The sequence below is a fragment of the Scyliorhinus torazame genome, chromosome 14, assembly GCF_047496885.1.
Source record: "Scyliorhinus torazame isolate Kashiwa2021f chromosome 14, sScyTor2.1, whole genome shotgun sequence".
Lineage (NCBI taxonomy): Eukaryota > Metazoa > Chordata > Chondrichthyes > Carcharhiniformes > Scyliorhinidae > Scyliorhinus > Scyliorhinus torazame.
Genome location: NC_092720.1, coordinates 194,138,110 through 194,165,874, shown reverse-complemented (window position 1 = coordinate 194,165,874; position 27,765 = coordinate 194,138,110). Strand labels below are relative to the sequence as shown.

Genomic DNA, 27,765 nt, shown 5'->3' with positions numbered 1-27,765 from the left:
GCCATTCCCCTCAACAGTATCCAAAGTATCCAACAGTATCTGTTCTGCAGAGGAATGGCCACAGGAGACACCTGCACTACATGCCTCGCTCTCTTGCTCTGCCTGGTGGTCACCCACTCCCGTCCTGCCTGCGGAGTCTGAGCCTGCGGTGTGACCACCTCTCTATACGTGCTATCCACGATGCTCTCCGATTCGCGGATGCTCCACAGTGCCTCCAGCCGTCAATCCAGCTCTGAAACACTTCCTGCAGACATGTTGATCCCAGTGACTGGAACTTTCCCCAGCCTGCCACCTGGAACAACAAAAGCAGACCACGCCTTGGATCTGTCCTGCCATGATTTTTTCCTTTAAAGTAAACTTTTGAAATTAAATTTAGAAAGATGTTTTTGTGTCCGATTGTATCCAATCGCCTGTATACTATTTAATTGGGTTATCCCTGAGTATTTATCTTGCTTGATCTGACAACAAATTCAACAGTTATTTAATTGAAATAAAAAAAGTTATTTAACTAAAATTTAAAACGTTATTCAAATCAACCCAAAATAGTTATTTAAGTGAGAATTACAAATTTAAAAATAGTACTACAAATCAACTTAAAAATAGTAATCTAACTCAAATTTTTAAAACTAGTAATTCAATTCAACTTAAAAGTAGTAATTTAAATCAAATTAAAACTAGTAACTCCACAAATATTCAAATTTAGCGCAGTCTCCCTTTCAGCCAATCCAGTTTGATGTGCGGCGATCAACAGACATTGCATGACACCAAAACACGACACTCGTTGGCAACGGGAAACAAACAAAAACAACTTTATTTATTTTTCCAGACGGATTGTCCAATGAGAAATTAGGACTATTTAATGTCTTTAGATTCCTCTTCGGAATGTGCTAAGAACCTGCAAAATCTCAATATTTAATCTGCCTAATTTGTTTCACATGATTTGAACTGAAATAAGTAATTCGAGGTGTGGCTGTGTGTGTTGCTATGCAATCGTTAGAAATGTCACGTATTCGGATATCCAATTTCAAATCCAACGTTATTTTCGTTGCTGCAAACGGAACAAGTCATCAAAAAATATACTCTGCATTTAAACCACAGAATACAATGTTTTACTGTTGAATATTAATATCTGGATACCTTCACATTTCCAGCGGGTGTCATTTGAAAACAGTGTTGCCAAGGAAAATATATCCTGGGCAGATTTCTCCATTGGCTGATGCGATTGGACTGAAATAGGTTCCGATGCCAAAAAGTGCGGCGGGCGTCAATTTGACGGCAAATTGCAATTCTCCGTCACCTCGACATGGCGTCACTCGGGTGAGGAGAACGTACAGTAATACCTGTTTGCATATTATTAGCAGGCCTGACCCGGTATTCTGTGGGGCTCCGCGATTTTCTGCGTCCGATGGGTCGAGTTCCCGGCGGCGCGGCTGAGGTTTGCTTTTCAAAACCAACGTCGTGACTGATGAGGGAGAGAAATACGGAGTAAGATAAGGAGACATGACAGTGGAATGCCCGGCCCTACACTGGCAGGGCTGGATGGGCTGCGAGAGCCCTGCCAGGGCCGGGTGAGAGGGGTGATGTCTGAAGAGGCTAAGTGGCAGGGGTGAGCCTCCTTGGGACAGGGGCGGTGTTCCATCACAGATCGTCATTGCGGCGGCCTGCACGGCATCCATATTACTGCACACCCCACTGATCATCAGCCATAGCCCCTGGATTTGCAGAATAGCACTTGCCGTACGGGTGTCGCCACTCCACAATCCCCACACCAAACACACCGCAATATGCACCCCCCCTCCACCACCACCCCCAGCCGGCTGCTGATTTGTTATGTTCTAGATGTAACATAAGCGGCTTCATTGTGGTGCACTTGACAAAGAAAGGTTCAGACGTGGTGATAACTTCAACACGTTTATTAACCTATTAACGCTTCTATTACTTGGGTTCGACACTGCGGCTAGTCCTACAAATGCTACCCTGACTGACTCACCAGTTGCTGCAATCCACGTGGTGGGAGTGTTATTGAATCAAACCTGTGTCTCTACGCACTGACTGTCTCCACTGGAAAGAGGCAGCTCATGTGTGTGTGGTGTCCTTTATATATGGGTTGGTGTAATGCCCCCCTGTGGTGGTGTCAGCTCTGTGTGTAACGTGGATGTCCATCGGTCGTGTCCTATTTAACTGATCTATTGGTTGAGTGTGTGTGTGTGATGCCACTGGTGCTCCCTCTAGTGTCTAGCTAGCCTACATGCATTTACATTGATGCACATCACCACAGCCGCCACCTACCGGCGCTCCGCGCAGAGCATGTGCCTTAGGAGCCCATACAGGGATGCCGGAAGAGGGCTTTTGAGCATACCGCTGGCAAGTGCAGCGCCGCCCATGGTACACCTGGTAGCAGAGAAAGGTGCCAGGACCTCAGGCCCCAATGGTGCCGTGGTCCAATGGGGCCAGGGGTGAGGCGATGGAGAGAGGGAAATGTACGGCGGCGGAGATTGCAGTGCCAAATGGGACCCCCATGCGACCTGGTTGGGGACGGGAGTACACACCATGCTAACATTGTAGCCTTTCACCCCTCTGCTCACAATAGATCATGGGATTTAACTAGTTACGGTGGCCTTACTGCTAATTGCTACTGCCGTCGGATATGCCCTATGGCAGTACGAACTGGTCTTGCTTGAGAAGGAGGAACCTGCTGTAGCTGAGTGTGCACCATTGGAGGGTGCCACAGAAGAACATGACGCAGCCGCCCACGTTACAGAATTGGCCGACCGGCAGGTCAAGGTTAATGACGTGCAAAGGAGGCACTGCAGTAAAGGACCTGCCAGATAGGGCATGTGGTTCAAGACTCTGCCTGAGCACGGATACATTGCGACATATCAGCCACAATATCGCATGCTTGGCGCTGAAGGACAATGGGTCAGGACACCCGCTCCCAGTGGCCGTCAAGGTGACGGTCGCCATTATTTACTTTCGGCGGGGTCAGCGAGTGGAGAGGGAGGGACGAGGGTACTGCGTGTGTAAGGCAGGTTGGCTGGTTATGGTTGTTTGGTAGAGGGGGGTTGTTATTTACGGATTTATCTTTCCATTTGCAATTGTTGTTACAAAATCATAACAGCCTGAACAAAATGTTCTTTTTTTAAAAAGGCGATGGTCGCCAGGAACGTTTACACCATTGCTTTAAAGCTGGATTTTTGAATGTCCATTAATGCACAGGCAACTTCAGTTTGATTTGGGGCTTAATTTCCTGCTCCCTGATGGGATGTCTACATTTTGTGGTTTCTTAGTGCATTGTCTCTCTGACGATTAACTATTAAATAGAAACATCTGCATATTGAAATAGATGCACATTATGGGTAGTCTAAGTTTATTTAGCATTGTACGGACCCGAGCCATTCATAAGGCAAAAGCTTTGTAATGCGAGTGTTTATTGTTTAACTGACATTTATTTCATAGGCTTAAAGAAACAAATATATTTTTCTATCAACAGGTCATTTAAAAACGCTTTTCTCTTTCCAAGAGCTACTGTCAGTGATGGTGCTCTGACATTTCCCGTTGTCCTATTTTGTAAAATTCATAATATGTTGTACAAACGTTATTGTTTTGAATAAATGCACTTGCAGTTGGAGGACATTTCTAATAGCTTTATGTTGCATTGCTCAAGGTATTATTATTGGTGAATAAAATAAATGATAGGTTACCTCCTTGACTTTAACAAAAGCAGGTTCATATTGTACATGTTACTTAATTGGAAATGTGTGTCTTCCAATTTTGGAACACTGACAAAATTCTGATTGTTTATTTGTTATTATTTACGCAGGAACATTATTGCTTGGTGATTGTCGCGCAATGTCCGTTCATCCTCCTTCCCTTGCCAGTTGCAGAGTTATCCAGCTCTCCGGGCAGGAATGTTCCCTTCCAGTCGGGGAGTACTTCAGAACGCAAGAGCATTCAGCCTCTGAGCTTCGGGTAGCATTCTCCAAGGATACGCGACAACGCACAATCGCCGAGCAGAAACTTGTAGCCAAATTCCACACACATGAGTATGTCCTCAATCTGGACCTTGGATTCATGTCGCATTACATTCACTCCCCCCGCCCCCCCCCCCCCCACACTACCATCATCTAGCCTGAGCTTGCTGAATCCTACCAACTATCGTGGCTCTGTCTGGACCTGTAGACTTAATTGCCTGCCAACACTTGCATTCAAAATATCGTATTGCATCTTTGACTTTGTCCTTATCTATGTTTCTGGAAACCACCTCTTCATTCACCTGAAGAAGGAGCAGTGCTCCAAAAGCTAGTGATTCGAAACAAACCTGTTGGACTTTAACCTGGTGCTGTAAGACTTCTTACTGTGCTCACCCCAGTCCAACGCCAGCATCTCCACATCATATATATAAATAGATATTAAGTTTCGATTTCGGCATTATAAAGCAGGAAAACGCAAAGCAAACTGCTACTCGTGGTTTAGAGGTGGAATTTTCTTCACAACGATTTACATAGAATTTACAGTGCAGAAGGAGGCCATTCGGCCCAGCGAGTCTGCGCTGGCTCTTGGAAAGAGCACCCTACCCAAGGTCCACACTTCCACCCATAACCCAGTAACCCCACCCAACACTAAGGGCAATTGTGGACACTAATGGCAATTTATCATGGCCAATCCACCTACACTGCACATCTTTGGACTGTGGGAGGAAACCGGAGCACCCGGAGGAAACACACGCACACACACCGAGGATGTGCAGACTCCGCACAGACAGTGACCCAAGCCGGAATCGAACCTGGAACACTGGAGCTGTGAAGCAATTGTGCTATCCACAGTGCTACCGTGCCGCCCCTCGCAAAGGAGCGAGAATTTAGACCCATACTACATTTCAATGGGGAGTGCATCCATCGAAATCTGCACCGAAATGCTTACCAATATAAACAAAAGTCGCCAGGATATTAAATTGGACAAGAATATTTTTTTCTTTTAAAAATATTTTTATTCTCCTCCTTTTTCACATTTTCTCCCGCATTTACACCCATCAACAATAAACAATAATCAGCAAGATATGTCAATCCCCGTAATAACAACAATTCCATCCTCCCATCAAACCCTAAACAACAGCCCGCATGTTTACATAAACAAATGACAAACAGGAATCAGGGATGACACGTGGTCACCCTTAGTCTTCTCAGCCCCCTCCCCCCCACCCCCCCCCACCCCCCCCCCCCCGAACGAATGTTCGATGTCATCCAGTTCTTGAAAGTGCATAATAAATAGTGCCCATGGCTTGTAGAAGCCTCAGAGCTTCCCCTCAGTTCGAACTTAACCTTCTCAAGGGTCAAGTATTCCAACAGGTCCCCCCGCCACGCCCGGACACTGGGTGGAGATGCTGCTCTCCATCCCAGCAGGATCCGCCTTCGGGCGATCAACGAGGCGAAGGCTATGATATCTGCCTCCGCTCCCGTTTTCAACCCTGGCTGGTCTGACACCCCGAATATGGTCTCCTGGGGACCCGGGTCCCGTTTCACACGCGCCACCTTTTAAATTACCCTAAACACCTCCTTCCAGTACTCCCCTGGCTTTGGACAGGACCAAAACATATTAACGTGATCCGCGCCCCCGCCCCCCCCCCCCCACAAACCCGGAACGCTCTCACACATCCTCTCCTCTACTCCTTCAAACAATCGGCTCATCCTCGCCCTCGTGAGGTGCGCTCAATATACCACCTTCAGCTGTATCAGCCCCAACCTCGCAAATGAGATGGAGGCATTCACTCTCCAGAGCACCTCACAGCAGACCCCCTCCTCTATAACCTCTCCCAGCTCTTCTACCCACTTTGCTTTGATCCCTTCCAGTGGTGCCGTATCCTCTTCCAGTCCCTGGCGATTTATCCGCCTTTTATCCCATCAATTTTACCAGCATCATTTCTCTACAATACATATCTCGTCCAATGCTTCATTCTCACTAAATCTTGGATTATCCAACACTTCCGGATTTATGTAATCTTTTATGAAGACAGAACCAATGCATGTATTCACTTGCTCGGCCATTTCGTTGTCCCCTAATATATATCCCCCGTTTCTGTGTGTCGGCGACCTACCTTCGTGTTCACGAATATCTTTCACTTTACATACTTATAGAAACTCTTAGTGTCAGTCTTTATGTCCCCTACAAGCTTACTTTCGTATTGCATGTCCCCCTTCTTATTGAATCCATTGGTCATTTTTGCTTAGATCTAAATTGCTACCAATTCCTCAGTCTTATTATTTTTCTTGCCCAATATGTATGCTTTTTCCTTGGATCGGATACGTTCTCTAATATCTTTTTTAAACCATGGATTGGCCCTCTTACCCATTTTACTTTTGAGCCAGACAAGAATCAAACAGATTTTGTAGTTCCTCCATGCGTTCCTTGAATGTTTGCCATTGCCTATCTACTGTCATCCCTTTAGGTAACTGTCCCCAATCTATCAAGGCCAACTCATGCTTCATATCTTCACAGTTTCCTTCATTGAGATCCAGCACCATAGTTTCCCAATCAAATACTTCATTCTCCATTTTGATTTTAAAAACTCCATCATGTTATGGTCGCTTATCACCAAAGGGTCCCGCGCAGCGAGATTGGTAATGACTCTTTAGACAGAACCCAGTCTTCGATTATCTGCTCTCTAGTTGTTCCTCTGTATATTGGTCAAGAAAACTACGCAGTCTGCAGTCCAGGAATTCCTCATCTATGTTACTGTGGCTAATTTGATTTGCCCAATCTATGAGCCGATTACAATCACACATGATCACAGATATTCCCTAATCACATGCATATCTAATTTCCTGTTTGATACCTTTCCCAACATCACCACTGCAGCTTAGCGTCTATATATGCCACTCAATAGTGGTTGTTGCCCCTTGGTATTTTCCACTCTACTCATACAAACTCCACATTGTCAGAGTTAATATCCTTTTTCACTATTGTGTTGATTTCCTTTTTAATCAGCAATGCCACTCCACCACCTTACCTTTTTCCCTGTCTTTCCAAAATACTGAATATCCTGGCGCATTCAGTTACCCCGTCACCCCGTAGCCATGTCACCGTAATCCCCATTATATCGTACCCGTTTATAGCTATCTGTGTGATTAGGCCATCCATTTTATTGCACATTAAGGCACAAAGCTTTCAGCTTGTCGTTTTAACATTGTTTGTCTTGTCTCCAATATTTTCTCCAGCCCTGTTTTAATGTTGCCCTTGGTTTCTCTTCCTATCACTTTTGTTATTCCCTTTTCTACTTTTCATTCTTCTCCTTGCTCCCTCCTTCTCTGACTCCTTAATTAGCTTCCCATCCCTATGTCACAAAAATTGAAACACTCTTGCAAACAGTCCTCCTGGGACATCAGTCCTAGTCCTGCCTAGGTGTCAGCCATCCAGTTTGTACAGGTTCCACCTCCACCCTTATCGGCCCCAATGCCCTAGGAATCTTAACTCTCCCCCCCGACAGCTTCTCTTGAGCCACCTATTTATCCGACAGATCCTGTCATTTCTACTCTCACTACTCTCACTAGTATGCTCTTGATCTTTTCCTCCTGTCCTTTAATGTCAACAAAGTCAAATATATTTGCAAATATGACGAAAACGTTTGGTTATTTTCTGTGCGGAATTTGATTTCTCTGTATCTCATGGCTTCCATGAAATGCCTTGAAATGTAAAACATTTCTCTCAGATAATTGGCCAATTCAGATTGGATAATTATGATCATTATTTATTTCAAATTATCCAGGAGCGACAATTACTTTTCCCGTCGGAAGCGCACCCCAGCCTGCGAGTTTCCCGGCGACGGTATGAGATGCCTTCAATGGGAAATCATATTGGCAAGCGGAGGGAGGAAAGAAATCCGCCAACTGAGAACGGCACGTCACCGAGTAACACGCGGCTGGGGAACAAACCCTCTGGCCCACCATGAGACAAAGTACCTGAAAAGAGATAATGACAATAATAATCATTATTGTAGCAGGCAGGGATACATTAACCCTGCTACGAAGTTACTGAGAAAAGCTCCTCGGCGAAACATTCCAGTACCTGTTCCTGGACAAAGAAGGAGGACTGTCATTTAACACCTTTTTCCTTGTATAAGTCAGCATCTTTTTCCTGCCACAAGGGTCTGGTATTAAAACTGAGAGAGGTGAAGCGTACTTGGGTGCCTGGCCGTCCAATGCAGAGCAACAGTCTATCGCGAATTCACGCCTGGTATTTTACGGTTTGGCTGTATGAAACCCAGTGTGCGAGATAGTCTCTGAACGCAATTGCACATTGACAAGCTAGAAAGAATGTGGATATATGAAAAAGATAACGAGTATAGAGGGACGTGAAGTGGGGTGGTTCGGAACAAATTGATAAGATGCTTCAGAGAAGCGTGTTGAAAGTGGGAATTAGAGGGTTTAGGTCGGGGTAAGATGTGATCGGAAGAATGGATGAGTATTTTGTCCGGTTGGAGGTTCAATTAGGAGTGTGCTGTTGGTAAATTCATTGGGCACCTCAAAGGAAGGGGACAGTCGGTGAACTTGCCAAGTAGTCGGATAATCAATAGGACCGTCCAGGTTAATATGTTGAGTCGGGAGGTCATGAGAGTAGTCAGAATGTGGCATTTATTCGATGATATGGAGGATGTAGCGGGAAATCCGGCGCTGGGCACAATGAATTACAGCCGTGCAGTTTGTCTTGGGCTAATTATCTATATTTTCTGGTCAAGAAGGCATGAAGCACAGGGCTGGTCGGCACAGTGTGGTATGCCCGTTTTGAGGTCCTGATGGTGTGAACCAGTTGTTGGGTGGATTTCAGATGCCGGTTAGTTATGGGGTTGGGACAATCCGGATGGTAGAATGCAATCTGCAATGTGTAGGAAGGAGTAGAAGAGATGAGTGGTTTTCTAAAGTAGTCGGACATCAGTGAAGGGTATTCGCACGGGTTGGAGGGGGTCTTGGGGGGAGGGGCAGAGTCGCTTGTTTATTATTTTCTATTTAATCTGCAGAATGTAAAATGGTGGAGTAGTCTATGTTATCGGCGGGGCAATGTGGGCACTTGACTGGATGGGGTACTTGTCAGTAGAGGTGGTCAGAGTGCTGAGGGTCTTCTGTGAATACTCATGGCGATTCGGGAGCAGTCACAGGATAGTCGCGAGGTCAGAAGGATCGTTGGAGAGGCAGAGACCTGCCAGGTGTTTGGCAGGATATTGAAGAGAGGCGAGTTAGTCGGGTGTTTGAGTTGTCGCGTCGTCGGGAGTTGATCGGTAATAATAATAACAATCTCTTATTGTCACAAGTCGGCTTCAAGCAAGTTACTGTGAAAAGACCCTCGTCGCCATATTCAGGCGTTGTTCGGGGAGGCTGGTCCGGGAATTGAACCCGCGCTGCTGAATTGAACACCTTATACTGCATTACAAGCCCGCTGTTTACCCCACTGTGCCAAACTACCATCCTGGCCGAGGCACATGGCGTCCATTAACCACGAAATTAGTAACCCAGGAATTTACTCTTTCCAACGTATTCGGTAACACACACTTAATTGTTCACGCATCTGCCAGCACCCGCAGCTCAACCCCTGACATTGCTTATCATTGCTTATCAATGCTGAACACCCTTCCGCAAGAGTTCAGTCACTCTCGATAATACACCACCAATCGTACCTCACTCCCAGCGATGATCAAACTCCAACGCCTAACTAAAACTTCATGAAAATTCTCAACCCATCGCAAGGCAACAACCCATTAATGCCAGCACACTCGAAATATTGTGGCAGTCAACTTTTTCAGTCGAACTACAATAATACTTGCACATCCTTCATTCGACAGCACCAAATATTATTGCATGTTGTATTTAAGTGAAAAGAAACCACCTGAGTATGTGAGTATCTAAGTATTTTACTTACAGATATAAAGATGCTAACGACCTTGCTAAAAGAAACAGGTGACGGCACATTATTGTTCTGCGTTTCGTGGTAATGGAAAATAAAGTTTTATCGTTAACAGTGACTCTAATTACGTGCGCTGACAATTCTCATTGACTTGCACCATTTAATATCGAATGATTATTAGAAATCAAGCTTTTCTGAAGAGAAAAATGTGAAACGGACTTCAAGAGAAGTTTGAGAGGGAAATGTTTATCAGACGGGCAATTCAAGTCCAATTTGGTTTCGTATGGTATGGAGTTTAATGCTGTTGTTCCGGTACACCAGAACCTGACAGGATGGGAGCAGGTGACCAGTCGTGTGCCACAGGGATCAATTTTGGGACCACACCTTTTCGCAATTTATATTAATGATCTAGAAGAAGGAACTGGTGGAACTGTTGCTCCGTTTGCAGATAATACGAAGATATGCAGAGTGGCAAGTATTATTGAGGGAACAGGATGGCTGCAGAACTTCTTTGGTCGGCGAGGAGTGGGAAAAGATGGGTAAGATGGCATACAACGGGGAGAAACATGAGCACTGTGGTGGGGAGAAAAGAGGCACAGACTATTTTCCAAATGGGAAAAGGCTGAGGAAACCAGAAGCACAAAGGGGCTTACAAGTCCTCGTTCAAGATTCTGAAAAGATTAGTGCAAGTTCTGCAGCAGTTAGGAAGGCAAATGCAATGTTAGCACTCATGTCGATCGGCCACTGTACAAGAGCAGGGATGCACTTCTGATGCTGTATTAGGCTCTGGTGATGCCCCCGTTGGAGAAATGTGAGCATTTTTTGTCCGGATATCAAAGGACGGATGTCTTGGAAGAATTTCAGGGGATTTCACAAGACCGAATCCTGGAATCAGATGCTTGTTATATGATGAGCGATTGAGAACTCTGTGTCAGTAGTTATTGGAGTTGATAAGGATGAGGGCGGATCTTAATAAAACGTATGGGTCGCTGAAAGGCTCACATTGAGAGGATGTGGAGAGGATGTTTCCAATAGTGGGTAAAACTAAAACAGGAGGGTACACCTCAGACTGAATTGATGACACATTAAAACTGAGCTGAGAAGGAATTTCTTCAGCCAGAGGATGCTGAATATATGTCATATGGTGGAGAGGAAACCCGAGACACTACACGTGTAGTGTCTCCCACCCGCCCTCCTCCTCTAACCTAATAATAAAACCCATTGGTCTGAGGTAAGTACCATATTTTACCATATTTTATTATTGTTATTAATAATTTTTATTCTTTATTTTTTTTTTATATATAAAATTTTTTTTTAAATTTAGTTGTTAGCCAGATCTTGGTAGAAAGTTAGAGGAATGGCAGGGAAGGGAGTGCAATGTTCCTCCTGCAGGATGTTTGAGGTGAGGGATGCCGTTAGTGTCCCTGCTGATTTTACCTGCAGGAAGTGCTGCCATCTCCAGCTCCTCCAAGACCGAGTTAGGGAACTGGAGCTGGAGTTGGAAGAACTTCGGATCATTCGGGAGGCAGAGGGGGTCATAGATAGCAGCTTCAGGGAATTAGTTACACCAAAGATTGGAGATAGATGGGTAACTGTAAGAGGGACGGGGAAAAAACAGTCAGTGCAGGGATCCCCTGCGGTCGTTCCCCTGAGAAACAAGTATACCGCTTTGGATACTTGTGGGGGGGACGACTTACCAGGGGTAAGCCATGGGGTACAGACCTCTGGCACAGAGTCTGTCCCTGTTGCTCAGAAGGGAAGGGGGGAGAGGAGCAGAGCATTAGTAATTGGGGACTCTATAGTCAGGGACACAGATAGGAGATTTTGTGGGAGCGTGAGAGACTCACGTTTGGTATGTTGCCTCCCAGGTGCAAGGGTACGTGATGTCTCGGATCGTGTTTTCCGGGTCCTTAAGGGGGAGGGGGAGCCGCCCCAAGTCGTGGTCCACATTGGCACTAACGACATAGGTAGGAAAGGGGATAAGGATGTCAGGCAGGCTTTCAGGGAGCTAGGATGGAAGCTCAGAACTAGAACAAACAGAGTTGTTATCTCTGGGTTGTTGCCCGTGCCACGTGATAGTGAGATGAGGAATAGGGAGAGAGAGCAATTAAACACGTGGCTACAGGGATGGTGCAGGTGGGAGGGATTCAGATTTCTGGATAACTGGGGCGCTTTCTGGGGAAGGTGGGACCTCTACAGACAGGATGGTCTACATCTGAACCTGCGGGGCACAAATATCCTGGGGGGGAGATTTGTTAGTGCTCTTTGGGGGGGGTTTAAACTAATGCAGCAGGGGCATGGGAACCTGGATTGTAGTTTTAGGGTAAGGGAGAATGAGAGTATAGAGGTCAGGAGCACAGATTTGACGTCGGAGGAGGGGGCCAGTGTTCAGGTAGGTGGTTTGAAGTGTGTCTACTTCAATGCCAGGAGTATACGAAACAAGGTAGGGGAACTGGCAGCATGGGTTGGTACCTGGGACTTCGATGTTGTGGCCATTTCGGAGACGTGGATAGAGCAGGGACAGGAATGGATGTTGCAGGTTCCGGGGTTTAGGTGTTTTAGTAAGCTCAGGGAAGGAGGCAAAAGAGGGGGAGGTGTGGCGCTGCTAGTTAAGAGCAGTATTACGGTGGCGGAGAGGATGCTAGATGGGGACTCGTCTTCCGAGGTAGTATGGGCTGAGGTTAGAAACAGGAAAGGAGAGGTCACCCTGTTGGGAGTTTTCTATAGGCCTCCAAATAGTTCTAGGGATGTAGAGGAAAGGATGGCGAAGATGATCCTGGATATGAGCGAAAGTAACAGGGTAGTTATTATGGGAGACTTTAACTTTCCAAATATTGACTGGAAAAGATATAGTTCGAGTACATTAGATGGGTCGTTTTTTGTTCAGTGTGTGCAGGAGGGTTTCCTGACACAGTTTGTTGACAGGCCAACAAGAGGTGAGGCCACATTGGATTTGGTTTTGGGTAATGAACCAGGCCAGGTGTTGGATTTGGAGGTAGGTGAGCACTTTGGGGACAGTGACCACAATTCGGTGACGTTTACGTTAAGGATGGAAAGGGATAAGTATACACCGCAGGGCAAGAGTTATAGCTGGGGGAAGGGAAATTATGATGCCATTAGACGTGACTTGGGGGGGATAAGGTGGAGAAGTAGGCTGCAAGTTTTGGACACACTGGATAAGTGGAGCTTGTTCAAGGATCAGCTATTGCGTGTTCTTGATAAGTATGTACCGGTCAGGCAGGGAGGAAGGTGCCGAGCGAGGGAACCGTGGTTTACCAAAGAAGTGGAATCTCTTGTTAAGAGGAAGAAGGAGGCCTATGTGAAGATGAGGTGTGAAGTTTCAGTTGGGGCGATGGATAGTTACAAGGTAGCGAGGAAGGATCTAAAGAGAGAGCTAAGACGAGCAAGGAGGGGACATGAGAAGTATTTGGCAGGAAGGATCAAGGAAAACCCAAAAGCTTTCTATAGGTATGTCAGGAATAAGCGAATGACTAGGGACAGAGTAGGACCAGTCAAGGACAGGGATGGGAAGTTGTGTGTAGAGTCTGAAGAGATAGGCGAGATACTAAATGAATATTTTTCGTCAGTATTCACTCAGGAAAAAGAAAATGTTGTGGAGGAGAATGCTGAGCTCCAGGTAAATAGATTAGATGGCATTGAGGTAAGTAGGGAAGAGGTGTTGGCAATTCTGGACAGGCTGAAAATAGATAAGTCCCCGGGGCCTGATGGGATTTATCCTAGGATTCTCTGGGAGGCCAGGGAAGAGATTGCTGGACCATTGGCTTTGATTTTTATGTCATCATTGGATACAGGAATAGTGCCAGAGGACTGGAGGATAGCAAATGTGGTCCCTTTGTTCAAAAAGGGGAGCAGAGACAACCCCGGCAACTATAGACCGGTGAGCCTCACGTCTGTAGTGGGTAAAGTCTTGGAGGGCATTATAAGAGACAAGATTTATAATCATCTAGATAGGAATAATATGATCAGGGATAGTCAGCATGGCTTTGTGAAGGGTAGGTCATGCCTCACAAACCTTATCGAGTTCTTTGAGAAGGTGACTGAACAGGTAGACGAGGGTAGATCAGTTGATGTGGTGTATATGGATTTCAGCAAAGCGTTTGATAAGGTTCCCCACGGTAGGCTATTGCAGAAAATACGGAGGCTGGGGATTGAGGGTGATTTAGAGATGTGGATCAGAAATTGGCTAGCTGAAAGAAGACAGAGGGTGGTGGTTGATGGGAAATGTTCAGAATGGAGTTCTGTCACAAGTGGAGTACCACAAGGATCTGTTCTGGGGCCGTTGCTGTTTGTCATTTTTATCAATGACCTAGAGGAAGGCGCAGAAGGGTGGGTGAGTAAATTTGCAGACGATACTAAAGTCGGTGGTGTTGTCGATAGTGAGGAAGGAAGTAGCAGGTTACAGAGGGATATAGATAAGCTGCAGTGCTGGGCTGAGAGGTGGCAAATGGAGTTTAATGTAGAGAAGTGTGAGGTGATTCACTTTGGAAGGAAAAACAGGAATGTGGAATATGTGGCTAATGGAAAAGTTCTTGAAAGTGTGGATGAGCAGAGGGATCTAGGTGTCCATGTACATAGATCCCTGAAAGTTGCCACCCAGGTTGATAGGGTGGTGAAGAAGGCCTATGGAGTGTTGGCCTTTATTGGTAGAGGGATTGAGTTCCGGAGTCAGGAGGTCATGTTGCAGCTGTACAGAACTCTGGTACGGCCGCATTTGGAGTATTGCGTACAGTTCTGGTCACCGCATTATAGGAAGGACGTGGAGGCTTTGGAACGGGTGCAGAGGAGATTTACCAGGATGTTGCCTGGTATGGAGGGAAAATCTTATGAGGAAAGGCTGATGGACTTGAGGTTGTTTTCGTTAGAGAGAAGAAGGTTAAGAGGAGACTTAATAGAGGCATACAAAATGATCAGAGGGTTAGATAGGGTGGACAGTGAGAGCCTTCTCCCGCGGATGGAAATGGCTAGCACGAGGGGACATAGCCTTAAACTGAGGGGTAATAGATATAGGACAGAGGTCAGGGGTAGGTTCTTTACGCAAAGAGTAGTGAGGCCGTGGAATGCCCTACCTGCTACAGTAGTGAACTCGCCAACATTAAGGGCATTTAAAAGTTTATTGGATAAACATATGGATGATAATGGTATAGTGTAGGTTAGATGGCTTTTGTTTCGGTGCAACATCGTGGGCCGAAGGGCCTGTACTGCGCTGTATTGTTCTGAATATGGAATTATTTTGCCGCAAAAGGATTGGGAGTTCAAATCACTGGATGTCTTTAAGACAGAGGGGCGGGTTATTGATAAATAAAGGTAGCAGGGATTATGGGAAGACGCCAGCAGAAAGGAGATACAAAGAGAACAAAGAAAAATTACAACACAGGAACAGGCCCTTCGGTCCTCCAAGCCTGCGGCAATCCAGATCCTCTATCTACAACTGTCACCTATTTTCTAAGGATCTGTAGCCCTCTGCTTCCTGCCCATTCATGTATATGTGTAGATACATCTTAACTGACGCTATCGTGCCCGCCACTACCACCTCTGCCGGCAATGCGTTCCAGGCACCCACCACCCTCTGCGTAAAGAACTTTCCACGCAAAACTCCCTTAAACGTTTTCCCTCTTACCTTGAACTCGTGACCCCGAGTAATTGAGTCCCCCACTCTGGAAAAAAGCTTCTTGCTATCCACCCTGTCTATGTCTCTCATGATTTTGTCGACCTCAATGAGCTCCCCCTCAACCTCCGTCTTTCTAATGGAAATAATCCTAATCTACTCAACCTCTCTTCATAGCTAGTGCCCTCCATGCCAGGCGACATCCTGGTCAACCTGCTCTCCACCTTATCCAAAGCATCCACATCCTCTTGTTAATGTGGCGACCAGAACTGTATGCAGTATTCCAAATGTGACCGAACATGGAGTCTTATACAACTGTAACATGACCTGCCAAATCTTGCACACAATACCCCTCCCGATGAAGGAAAGCATGCCGGATGACTTGTTGACCACTCTATCGACCTGTGCAGCCACCTTCAGGGTACAATGGACCTGAACACCCAGATCTGTCTGGACATCAATTTTCACCAGGACATTTTCATTTACCGTATAGTTCGCTCTTGAATTGGATCTTCCAAAATGCATCACCTCGCATTTGCCCGGATTGAACTCCATCTGCCATTTCTCCGCCTAACTCTCCAATCTATCTATATTCTGCTGTATTCCCTGACAGTCCCCTTCACTATCTGCTACTCCACCAATCTTAGAGTCATCTGCAAACGTACTAATCTGACCACATGTACCTTCCTCCAGATCATAGAAATTACACTGCAGAAGGAGGCCATTCGGCCCATCGAGTCTGCACCGGCTCCTGGAAAGAGCACCCTACCAAGGTCCACACCTCCATCCTATCCCCATAAAACAGTAGCCCCACCCAACACTAAGGGCAATTTTGGACACTAAGAGAAATTTAGCCTGGCCAATCCACCTACCCTGCACATCTTTGGACTGTGGGAGGAAACCGGAGCACTCAAGGACACCCACGCTCACACGGGGAGAATGTGCAGACTCCGCACAGACAGTGACCCAAGCCGGGAATCGAACCTGCGACCCTGGAGCTATGAAGCAATTGTGCTATCCACAATGCTACCGTGCTGCCCCATTTACGTATATCACAAACAACAGTGGTCCCAGCACGGATCCCTGTGGAACACCACTGGTCACAGTTTCCCATTTTGAGAAACTCCCTTCAACTACTACTCTCTGTCTCCTGTTGTCCAGCAAGTTCTTTATCCATTTTGATGAGATGAGAGGAAAAACATATCAGCCATGATTGATTGGCGGAGCAGACCCACTGGTACGACTGGCCTAATTCTGCTGCAGTGCCTTATGATGTTATGGACCAAAGTCTCATGAGAACTTTTTGGTCATGGATAGGTTTATGAACGGAACTATGGACCAAATTCCTAACCGAAGAAGGGCGTAGGGGTGAAATTAAAACACGTCGAGCACGAGCAACAAGGCATCAGAAGTGGCGGAGGGAACGGCCACACCTATAACCCTCGATATGATGGCACGACTGGGAGCCAGAAAATAACAGAAATGTGGGAATAAATGGATGAGTGCTTCAAGAAACACGTTCAGGAATTGCCGGGTTCATTTAAATTACTGGCAGAGCAAGCTTTGGGCCCAGTGGTAGGTGTGCAGGCGGTGCACTTTAAACATATGGAGGAGGCGTTAACCCAGCGAAGACAGACTTGCATCCTTGAAGGCTGAAACGGCGACCGTCGGAGACAAGAACAGGGTCTTCAATGCAATGCTGGATGAATCAGAAGTTAGGACCAGGCGCATGAACCTGAAGCATGTGCCTCTGCCCGGGGGAGTTGAGGGCGCAAAGCAGGCCGAAAACATCTTTTCAAAGTTTTCCCTATTGATGAGCGGTGTGAGGTATTTCCTGCGCTCGCCCAAGATACTGCACACAGCGCCTTAATGCAGAAACAACGTCCAAAGGAGGCATCTGTAGCGGTGAGTATTCGGTTGTGTACGTTTGCGTGAAAGGCGCAGATCTGGAATGTACGAAGAAAGCCAGAAACATCAGCTTGGATGGAAAAATGACAAGGATTTACCTGGACATTGGCAAGGATCTGATGAAACAATGGGCAGCATTCAATAAGGTGAAGACGGTTCTGTTTAATCGAAGAGTACGTGTTGGTGTGATGTACCTAGTGGAATTAAGGGGCACGATTGACTCAAAGGATTTCTATTTCGAAACTCCCGAGTAGGCGGAGGAATTTATCAAAGATCCTGTTCAAAACATGGCTTGAGAATTGTGGATGGGCGGTTGGCTGGATGGGATGTTATTGTGTCACTGGTTTTAATGTTCATGGTCATGTTGTTAAGATGTTGAATAGATTTAATTGTGGACGTGTTTGGATGGAGTCACTTGCACTGTTCTTTTTTCTTTTAATTTTGCCATTCTTTCTGTGCGCAGCAGTTGCTGGGATGCCGGGGCGATGAGGTTAGATTATCTCAGTTACAGGCCTTTGTTTCTTGTAGATGGGAATATGGATCAAGGGGAGAAATTGGCTGAGAGCAGTTACGAAGCCGGTTGTTAAGAAATAGCTGCGATCTGGGGTGTGGTGGTCACCGTTCGAGCACGAGCAAGTTAGCAGAGGATGTAGGTGCGACTCATCAATCTAGTTTGGAAAATCTCGATGAGTCTGGAAGGGCGGGGATAGGGGATGGCCTAGAAGAGTCACAAGGCTATCTGTTGATCGTGAAAGGGGGGATTGATGTGACCGGTTATCTTTTTCTGCTCCACCATTTAGGTCGGATTGGAAGCCAATTTACGTGGCCCAGCACACTGGGAATCATCGATTAAGCTATGACAGTTTGCAGTGGTACTGCATGACTCGATGTTGGGGCAGTGATAGGCGACCAAAGTTGGTCACCTGGAATGTACGAGGCCGGGGGGGAGCTGGACAAAAGACCGCGGGCTTTTGCTCATTAAAAACTTGGGAGACGATGTGACATTTCTCCGGGAGACCTACAAGCACGAGCAGGATCAGGCACGATATCGGACGGCTTGGATGCGGCACGTTTGCCATTCCGAATTTTACAGTAGGGGACCGGATTTGGCGAATCTTATTAATAAGATGGTCCGGTTTTGGTCGGAGTAGGCATTAGGTACTGCAGTGGGGGGGGGGGGGGGTATATATTAATTAAATTTAAAATAAAAAATTAGGACACCCAATTATTATTTTTCTATACAATTAAGGGCCAATTGAGCGTGGCCAATCCTCCCGACCAGCACATCTTTGGGTTGTGGGGTGAAAGCCACGCCGAAATGGAGAGAATGCGCAAATTCCACATAGTCAGTGACCCAGGACTAGGATTCAATCCCGTATCCTTAGCGCTGCAGTCTCAGTGCTAATCACTGCGTCACGTGCCGCACTATGGGGAGGTACATACTATGCATATATAAGGATCAAGAGTGCAGCAAGATAAAGAGTGGATCCATTCAAGGACAATGGAGGGAGGATATGTGTGGAACTACAGGACGTGGGTGAAATCCTTAACGAGTGCTTTTTATCGGTATACACCAGGGAGAAGGACTTGACGAATGTTCAGCTCAGGGATCAGTGGGTGAACGCCCTTGAGAAATTTAGTATATCAAAGGAGGAAGAGTTGTGTATCCTAAATTGTATTAAGGTAGACAAGTCCCCGCTGCCGGATGGGATCTCTCCCAGGTTACTGTGGGAGACAAGGGGAGAAAAAGCTGGGGCCTGGACAGATATCTTCACATGCTCTTTAACCACAGAAGAGGTTCCATAGGACTGGGAAATAGCCAATGTTGTTACCTTGTTTAAGAAAGTAAGCAAGAATGACACAGTATATAAGAGGCCAGTGACCCTGACATCAGTTGTGGGTAGGCTTTTGTAAAATATACTGAGGGATGAAATATATGCGCATTTGAAGGAAAATGAACTAGCTATAGACAAGCATCATGGTTTTGTATGGTGAAGGTCATGTCGCACCAACTTGATTGGGTTTTTTGAAGAGGTGAAAAAGGCAATTTATGCGGTAAGGGCTTTGGACGTAGTTTATATAAAATTTAGTCAGGAGTTTGACACGATCCTACATGGCAGACTGGCGTAAAAGTAAAATCCCGTGAGGTTCGGGTGGGCTGGCTGAATGGATGCAGAACGGAGTTGGTTATAGAAGACAGATGATAGCTGTGGAAGGGCTTTTTCTGAATGGAGATCAGTAGCTAGTGGTGTTCCACAGGTATCGGTGCTGGGATCTCTATTATTTTGGTGTATATATCAATGATCTGGAGCAAAATGTGGGTGCTATGCGGTGCGTTTGCGGCTGACATGAACATTGGTGGAGTTGCTGGCAGTGCCGTAGATTATCAGAGGATATACCTGAAGATAGACAGATTGGAGACTTGGGCACAGAAATGGCAGAGAGAGTTAAATCCGGACAAATGCCAGCTGATGCATTTTCGAGGATCAAATCTAGATCTGAATTATACTGTAAACGGCAGAACCCTTAGGAACATTAAAATACACAGGGATCTGGGAGTACAGGTCCTTAGTACCCTAAACGTGGCAACACGGGCGGCCATGGCGATCAAGAAGGCACACGGTATGCTTGCCGTCAGTAGCTGGGACATTTTGTACAGGACTTGGGAAATCATGTTGGAGCTATATGAAACCTTATTAGGCCGCATTTGGAGCATTACGTGCAGTTTTTTCACCACATTATCATAAGGAAGCTTTGGAGGGAATGCAAAGAAGGTTCACCAGGGCGTTGCCTGCACTGGAGGATGTGGGCTATGAGGATAAATTGAATAAACTAGGATTCAATGGAAAGACGGAGGTTGATGGCGAGACATGATGGAGGTCTACACAATTATGAGAGAAAAAGACAGGGTGGACAGTTAGAGGCTTTTTCCAAGGGTGAAAGTGTCAATGACACGAGGACACAGTTTCAAGGTGAGAGGAGGAAGATTGAAGGGAGATCTGCGGGCTAAGTGGTTCACGCAGAGCGTGGCGTTTGCCGGCAACGTGCTGCCAGAGGATGTGGTGAAAGCAGCCACATTAGCAACATTTAAGAGGCACCTGGGAGTTGAACCGGTAAGGACAGAGAGTGTTCCTTTTTAGTTCGGCCATCATGATCAGCACAGGTGTGTAGTGCTGAAGAGCCGATTCGTGTGCTGTGCTTTTCTTTGTTCTTTGTTCTTTGCAATATGCTGCCGGGTGTTTTGATCCGGTATACTTGCCAGCAGCCGTTCCATGAACATTGTATCATCCTAATTTGGGGCATACTCACCAACACCACCACTATCCTTGCTAAATCCCCCGTACCTATAACATAAAAAAGATCAAATAAAAATGATAAGTACAGCACAGGAATGGACCTGTTCCTGTGCTGTACTTTTATTTGTTCTTTGTTCTTTACAATACGCTGCCGGGTGTATTGATCCGGCATCCTTGCCAGCAGCCGTTTCATGAACATTGTATCATCCTAATTTGGGGCATACTCACCAACACAACCACTATCCTTGGTAAACCCCCCGTAACTATAACATAAAAAAGGTCAAATACAAATGAGAAGTACAGCACAGGAACAGGCCATTCAGCCCTCCAAGCCTGCACCGACCATGCTGCCCGTATAAACTGAAATTTTCTACACTTCTGTGGTCCATCCCATCCTATTCATGTATTTGTCAAGATGCCCCTTAAACGTCACTATCGTCCCTGCTTCCACCATCTCCGGCAGCGAGCTCCAGGTACCCACTACCCTCTGTAAAAAACGTACCTCGTACATCCCCTCTAAACCGTGCCCCTTGTACCTTTAACTATGTCCTCGAGTAATCGACCCCTCTACCCTGGGAAAAAGTATCTGACTGTCCACTCTAAGCCCCTCATAATTTTGTAGACCTCTATCAGGTCGCCCCTCACCACCTTCGTTCCAGTAAGAACAAACCAAGTTTATTCAACCTCTCATCATAGCTAATGCCCCCATACCAGGCAACATCCTTGTAAATCTCTGCTGCACCCTCCCTAAAGCCGCCACGTCCTTCTGGTAGTGCGGCGACCAGAAATGAACACTATAATCCAAGTGTGGCCTCACTAAGGTTTTATACAGCTACATCATGAAATGCCAATTTTAACACTCAATGCCCTGGCCAATGAAGGCAAGCATGTGATATGCCTTCTTGACTAACTTCACCTGTGTTACCCCTTTCATATGACCTGTGGACTTGTCCACCTATATCTTTCTGACTGTCAATACTCTTGAGGGTTATATCATTCACTGTATATTGACTACCTGTATTCGACCTTCCAAAATGCATTACCTTAGATTTTTCCGGATTAAACTCCATCTGCCATCTCTCCGCCCAAGTCTCCAAACGATCTAAAGCCTGCTGCATCCTATGACAGTCCTAATCGCTATCGGCAATTCCAAAAACCTTTCTATCGTTCGCAAACGTACTAATCAGACCACTTACATTTCCCTCCAAATCATTTCTATATATGACGGACAGCAAATGTCCCAGCACTGAACCCTGTGGAATACCACTAGTCACAGTCCTCCAATCAGAAAAGCACCCTTCCATTGCTACTCTCTGCCTTCTGTGGCCTAGCCAGTTCTGTATCCATTTTGCCAGCTCACCTCTGACTTCAACATTTGTACCAGTCTGCCATGAGCGACCTTGACAAAGGCTTTACTGAAGTCCATAGAGACAACATCCACTGCCCTACCTGCATCAATCATCTTTGTGGCTGCCCCGTAAAACTGTATGAAGTTAGTGAGACACGATCTCTCCTTCACAAATCCGTGCTGCCTCTCGCTAATACGTCCACTTGCTTCCAAATGGGAGTAGATCCTGCCTCGAATAAGTCTCTCCAGTAATTTCCCTACCACTGGCGTAAAGCTCACCGACCTGCAGTTCCCTGGATCATTCTTGCGACCCTTCTTAAACAAAGGAACAACGTTGCCTATCCTCCAGTCCTCCGGGACATCACCTGAAGACAGTGAGGATCCAAAGAATTATGTCACGGCCTCCGCAATTAACCTCTCTTCCGGGTAGACCCGATCAGGCCCTGGGGACTTATTCAGCCTAATCTTTTTCAAGACGCCCAACACCTACTATTTTGGGATCTCAATATGACACACACAATCTACACACCCTTCTACAGACTCAACATTCACCAATTCCTTCTCTTTCGTGGATACTGATGCAAAGTATTCATTTAGTACCTCACCCATTTCCTTTGGCTCCATACATAGATTCTCTCCCCTGATCTTCAGTGGGCCAACCCTTTCTCTGGCTACCCTCTTGCTTTTTATGAACGTGTGGGATTTTTCTTAACCCTATTTGCCAATGACGTTTCGTGATCCCATTTAGCCCTCCTTACTCCTTGCTTAAGTTCCTAAGTTATTATGCTTCCGTTGTTTGGGCGGAGACATGGATTATGTGGAAGACACAAGAGTAGATTGCTCTCGGCTCAGAGGCTGGCGCCAAGGCGTATGCCGATGGTTTTAGTTGTTTTTGTGGACGAAACGGGAGGGGAGACCCTTAGCAGTTTCGTTACCCGAGAGAAAAAGTGTTCTCGTTCTTCTCAGTACACAATGTCTTATTCATCATTTATTATTTTGTCAAAGGCAAGCGCTACTTGCTGGGATGTAGAAATCTAAGTACTCAATAGTGGTAATTTCTGACCATACCCCAAATTAGATGGACCTTGAGTTGGGCGGAGATAAAAGGCATCGGAAGAGGTGGCAGCTGGATGTTGGTCTGCTAAAGGACATTACGTTTCTGTGAAAGGATCGCAGGGTCTATCCGGGATTCGATTTTGAACAATGACAATGGACAGTTCTCCCACGACACTATGGAATGCACTGAAGTTTGTAATTAGATGTTTAGGGGTTCCTTGAAGAAAAGCACTTTGCCTCAGACGCTGAGACTGGCTGCGACGCCCCTATTCTTGATAAAAGACAAGGGCCCCTGGGCTGCAGGTCGTATCATCCAATCTTCCTATCAAATGTAGATGCGAATCTGTTAGCCAAGGTGCTGGCAATAAGACTGGAACATTGTCTGCCGCAGATGAAGGGGAAGGCCAACCGTGCTTTAATAAAAGGCTGAGATTGACAGCGAGCTTGGGAGGACTGTTGAATGTGGTGCTTCCTCCGGGTGAGGGTCGTGCCCCGGGATTCATAATCTCATTCGGCAAGGAAAAGACATTGGACCGGGTAGAGTGTAATTATCCAGTTTGGATTTCGAAAAAGTTGTATGTAGTCCGTGCTTTGTAGCGTGGGTGCAGCTGTTATATGTGTTTCAACTGACAAAGTGACGTCCAACCACTTTCGGCTTTACGGGGGCATCAGGCAGGGATGTCTGTTGTCACCATTGCTGTTTGCAATGGCAATGGAGCCACAATCTACGGCCTTGAGGTCCTCGATAAACGTGGTGAGGAATAGTTAGATGTGTGGCGGAACACAGTGCATTACTATAAGCCAACAACTTCCTCTTATATGTGAGGGGTCCGAAAGCGTCCATCGATAATATTATGGGAATCTTGTAGCGTTTTGCGGCCTTTTCTGGTTACAGGCTGAATATCGGAAAGAGTGAATACTTTGTGGGTTGGGTTTATGACGCGGTGTGTGTGTGAAGGGGTGGAGGGGGATGGTTAAGGGAGTGCGTTCCCGGCTAGCTGGAAGTCATATTCAGTATTTGTGTGTCCACATAGCAGGGCGCTGGGGAAACATCGAAAGTTGAATTATGAGCATCTAGTGGTGAACGACAAAGCTGACTTGCAAAGATGGGCTGGCCTCCCATTATCCCTGATGGGCAGTGCAATCGGTTAAAATGAACATCTTCCCGAGACTTTTACTCAGTCAAGTGTCTTCCGATGTTTGTACTCAAGGTTCCTTCAGAGCGTTTGACCGTCTGATGACTGGGTTTATTTGGATGGGTAATAATCAGGACGACTTTGCTCCAGAGGGAGAAAGAAAAGGGGGCTTGGCCTTGCCAAATGTTCAATAATATATTTGGGCAGGTAATGCTAGAATTGGTTGAAAACTCGGATGATCTTCGGGTTCGAGTGGAAGCAGAGTGTGTGATGGGAGCACGCCTAGCAGTGGTACTGGTGGTACCAGAGAAACACTCGTCCACCTTGGTAGTAGTAGCCACGTTAAAACCTTGGAGGCAGCTGCGCCATCATTTTAACTTGTGGGCCACATCTAGGCTTGCCGTTAGCTATGTGAAACTGTTATTAAAACCTCTTGGTCGGATGTGAATTTACAGAATGGAAGGACAAAGATTCAAATAATTTGGGTTATTAGTTTTTAGAAGGTCAGTTTGCTAAAGACGGTAAAGTAAAATAAAAAAATAAGCTCACAGATGCTAGTCAGTTATCTTCAGACCCGCAGCTGGGTCTAAACATAGTTTTCAGTCTTTCCGATGAAGCAGACTTCCACCCCGCTCTAGAGGATATTATCCTTATCTTGGCTTTATTGTCACGTGTACCGCGATCAGTGAACATAATTCTTCTGTGCACAGTCCAGCCAGGTCATTCCAGACAGGAAAAAAAAACATAGGACATACGATAGATACAGGATGCAAGTACATAGACAGATACATTATGTGAAGCATCCGGAGTGTAGTACTACTCAGTAAAGGATGTGTGGAGAAGTCAGTTCAGTTCATAACAGGGTAATTCAAGAGTCTGGTAATAGTGGGGAAGAAGCTGTTTTTGAATGTGTTAGTGCATGCTCTGAGATATGTGTATCTCTTGCCCGGTGTAAACGTTTGGAAAAGAGGAGATGGGCTCTGTCGAGGGTGTGAAGACGACGTGGACGGAGGAGCTGGGTCCGATCTTGAAGGAGGATGTTTGCAGTGAGACCCTGAGTATGGTGAACATTGACCTCGAGGCTGAGCCCTATGCAGCTGAAAGTGGAATTCCGAGCACACCTTACGATAGCTAGAGTGAATGGATTGTTTGAAGGGGTGGATGAGAGACGCGACCGGTGTCTGGGGGTCCCAGCACATCATGTACACATGCCCTGGTCGTGAGAGGGTCAGTCGAAGGGTTTTATCGCTGATAACAGCCGTTTATACATTAAATATTGTACTTTAAATTGTTGGTCATGGATAGCTAGGAGGGACGCGGGCGGGGTCAGGATCTGTGAATATGTGCGTGTGAGGGGGTCGCAATGTGTGTGGGGGACTGTGTACCTTGCTTTTGTTGTTGTAAGGGGTGGGGGAGGGGACCCTTACTTTTTAATTGTTACCATCTGTTATTGTTGGATTTATATTAAGATCGTCAAAATATTGAATATAAATAGATATTTTTTACTAACTATCATTACCGTTGGCAGAGAACCATTTACAGAAGACTGTGCAAAGGTCATCCGCATTCCAGAACGCAGGCTGTCAAGCTGTGGCCTGTAAGCTGTCGTGGAAAAAACATGGACACCGTCCTTATAATTCGTAATCGCTGGTGCATTGAAAAGCATCGGGGACGCAGTCTAGGAATGTGTCCTTTACCAAAGCTTGGGAGAAGCAATGGGATAAAATGACCTTAATGTCTGGTGGTACGAATCATATTGTCTTTCTGTAATATCAGCTCAGACCGCCATTTTACCAAGTTGTGGGCTTATCAATACAAATTTGATCACAGCAAAACAGAGATGCTGGTATATATTTATAAAGGGGGAAGCAAACGAAAATTAAATTGCATTTCCGGCCGGCTGCCTAGAGTAGGAATTAGGTTTGTTTAATTTAATCCAATTCCTGTTCACAGAAATTAATAAAACCTACGAATTATAAAGATCGAATTATGATAATCATTTTTTTTTCAAGCGATTACATTGAAGTCCTTCGCTTGAATCACAGCCATGACTTCTACTCCTAATATAGATACATTATGTGGATTGCAGCATTCAACTTAGTGTCAGAGATTTGAAAATCTTCCCATTGCTTTCTTTCCTTCACGTGTGGACATATCAATTCAGTTATTATAAAATATACTCTGCTTTGATGCTGCAGAATACGATGCTTTCAAATTGGGTGGCAAAGTGGTTAGGATGTCGCTTCACAGCTCTAGGGTCGCAGGTTCGATTCGCTGCTTGTGTCACTGTCTGTGCGGAGCCTGCACATTCTCCCCGTGTCTGCGTGGGTTTTCTCTGGGTGCTCCGGTTTCCTCTCACAGCCCTAAAATGTGCAGGTTAAGTGGATTGGCTATGCTACTTTGCCCTTAGTGTCCAAAAAAGATAGATGGGGGTGAGTGGTTTTCGGGAATAGGGTGGAGTTGTGAGATTATGTAAGGTGTTCTTTCCGCATGTGCAGACTCGATGGCTCGAATGACCTCCATCTTCACTGTAAATTCAATGATTCTATGTTGACCGTTAATCCCAAAGTACTTTCACATTTGCAAAGAGGATCATTTGAAAGCACTCATCGCGTCTACCAAACAATATTTTCGTATTTTCAGAAGAGAAGTTGCTGACGAGAGAGAGAGGTGAAGTGGTTTTAAACACCTAAATAATCATTGTAAATGTTCTCAATTTCCATAAGTGTTCCGTGTTCCCTGTGGTGTCTCTCAATGAATAATACGTATTCAGATATTTTATAGGTTTTGCATTATAATGCTATCGAGTTAAACGAAAAGTGCAACACCGACGGTGAGTCCGGTAGAGTCCAAATCGATCACATAATTAATAAAACTAGAGATTTAATTTGGTATCGCCATGATCAGAACATACATTCAAGGTAAAATAGCTGTCTCCTGTAGTATTGGCTGGAATTGTCTTGCGCACAAGATAGAGAATGACCGTCCACACTGCATCTCCAACATGCATACAGCTATCGAAACCTGCATCACAAATCCTTACCAATCTTAATAAACCACGCGATTAAGCAAGAATGGACATTTATCAACAAAAAACATGTTATTTATGCACAGCCTTTATGGTAATAAAATGAGCCACGACGTCCCACCAATTAATTTACCGAGCCACATACGGACTTGTTAATAGGGATTCACAACATATTTGTCAAAAGTTAGCTTCGAAGGCATGAGGTAGGGAATAATGTAACACCAATCGAGCCAGATAGGTTTTTGCTGGGTAGTTCGAAACTTGGGGCCATTCAAACACAAAGCAAAGGACGGCATATGCTACGTTTGTGACTGGAAGTAAATGGTGGTCGTACAAGTGTTGACAGGGATGAATGCAGATGCTTTGGCGGCATGTGCAGCTGAAAGAGGTTCTATTAATAAGAATCGCCGACATATTGGAGAATGTAGAAACTAGCAACACAGAGACAAATTCGATACTTTTACTCAGAACCAATTAAA

General features: G+C 45.7%; 1 long non-coding RNA gene across 1 annotated transcript in view; it reads left to right on the top strand.

Moving 5' to 3' along the window:
• Positions 1–26,924, top strand: part of LOC140389397 (uncharacterized) — a 102,439-nt gene extending 75,515 nt beyond the window's left edge. The window contains exons 4-5 of the long non-coding RNA XR_011934376.1: positions 9,906–9,941; positions 26,902–26,924. This is a non-coding gene — a long non-coding RNA (uncharacterized lncRNA). The remainder of the gene's footprint in view (positions 1–9,905; positions 9,942–26,901) is intronic.
• The last annotated feature ends 841 nt before the right edge of the window (positions 26,925–27,765 follow it).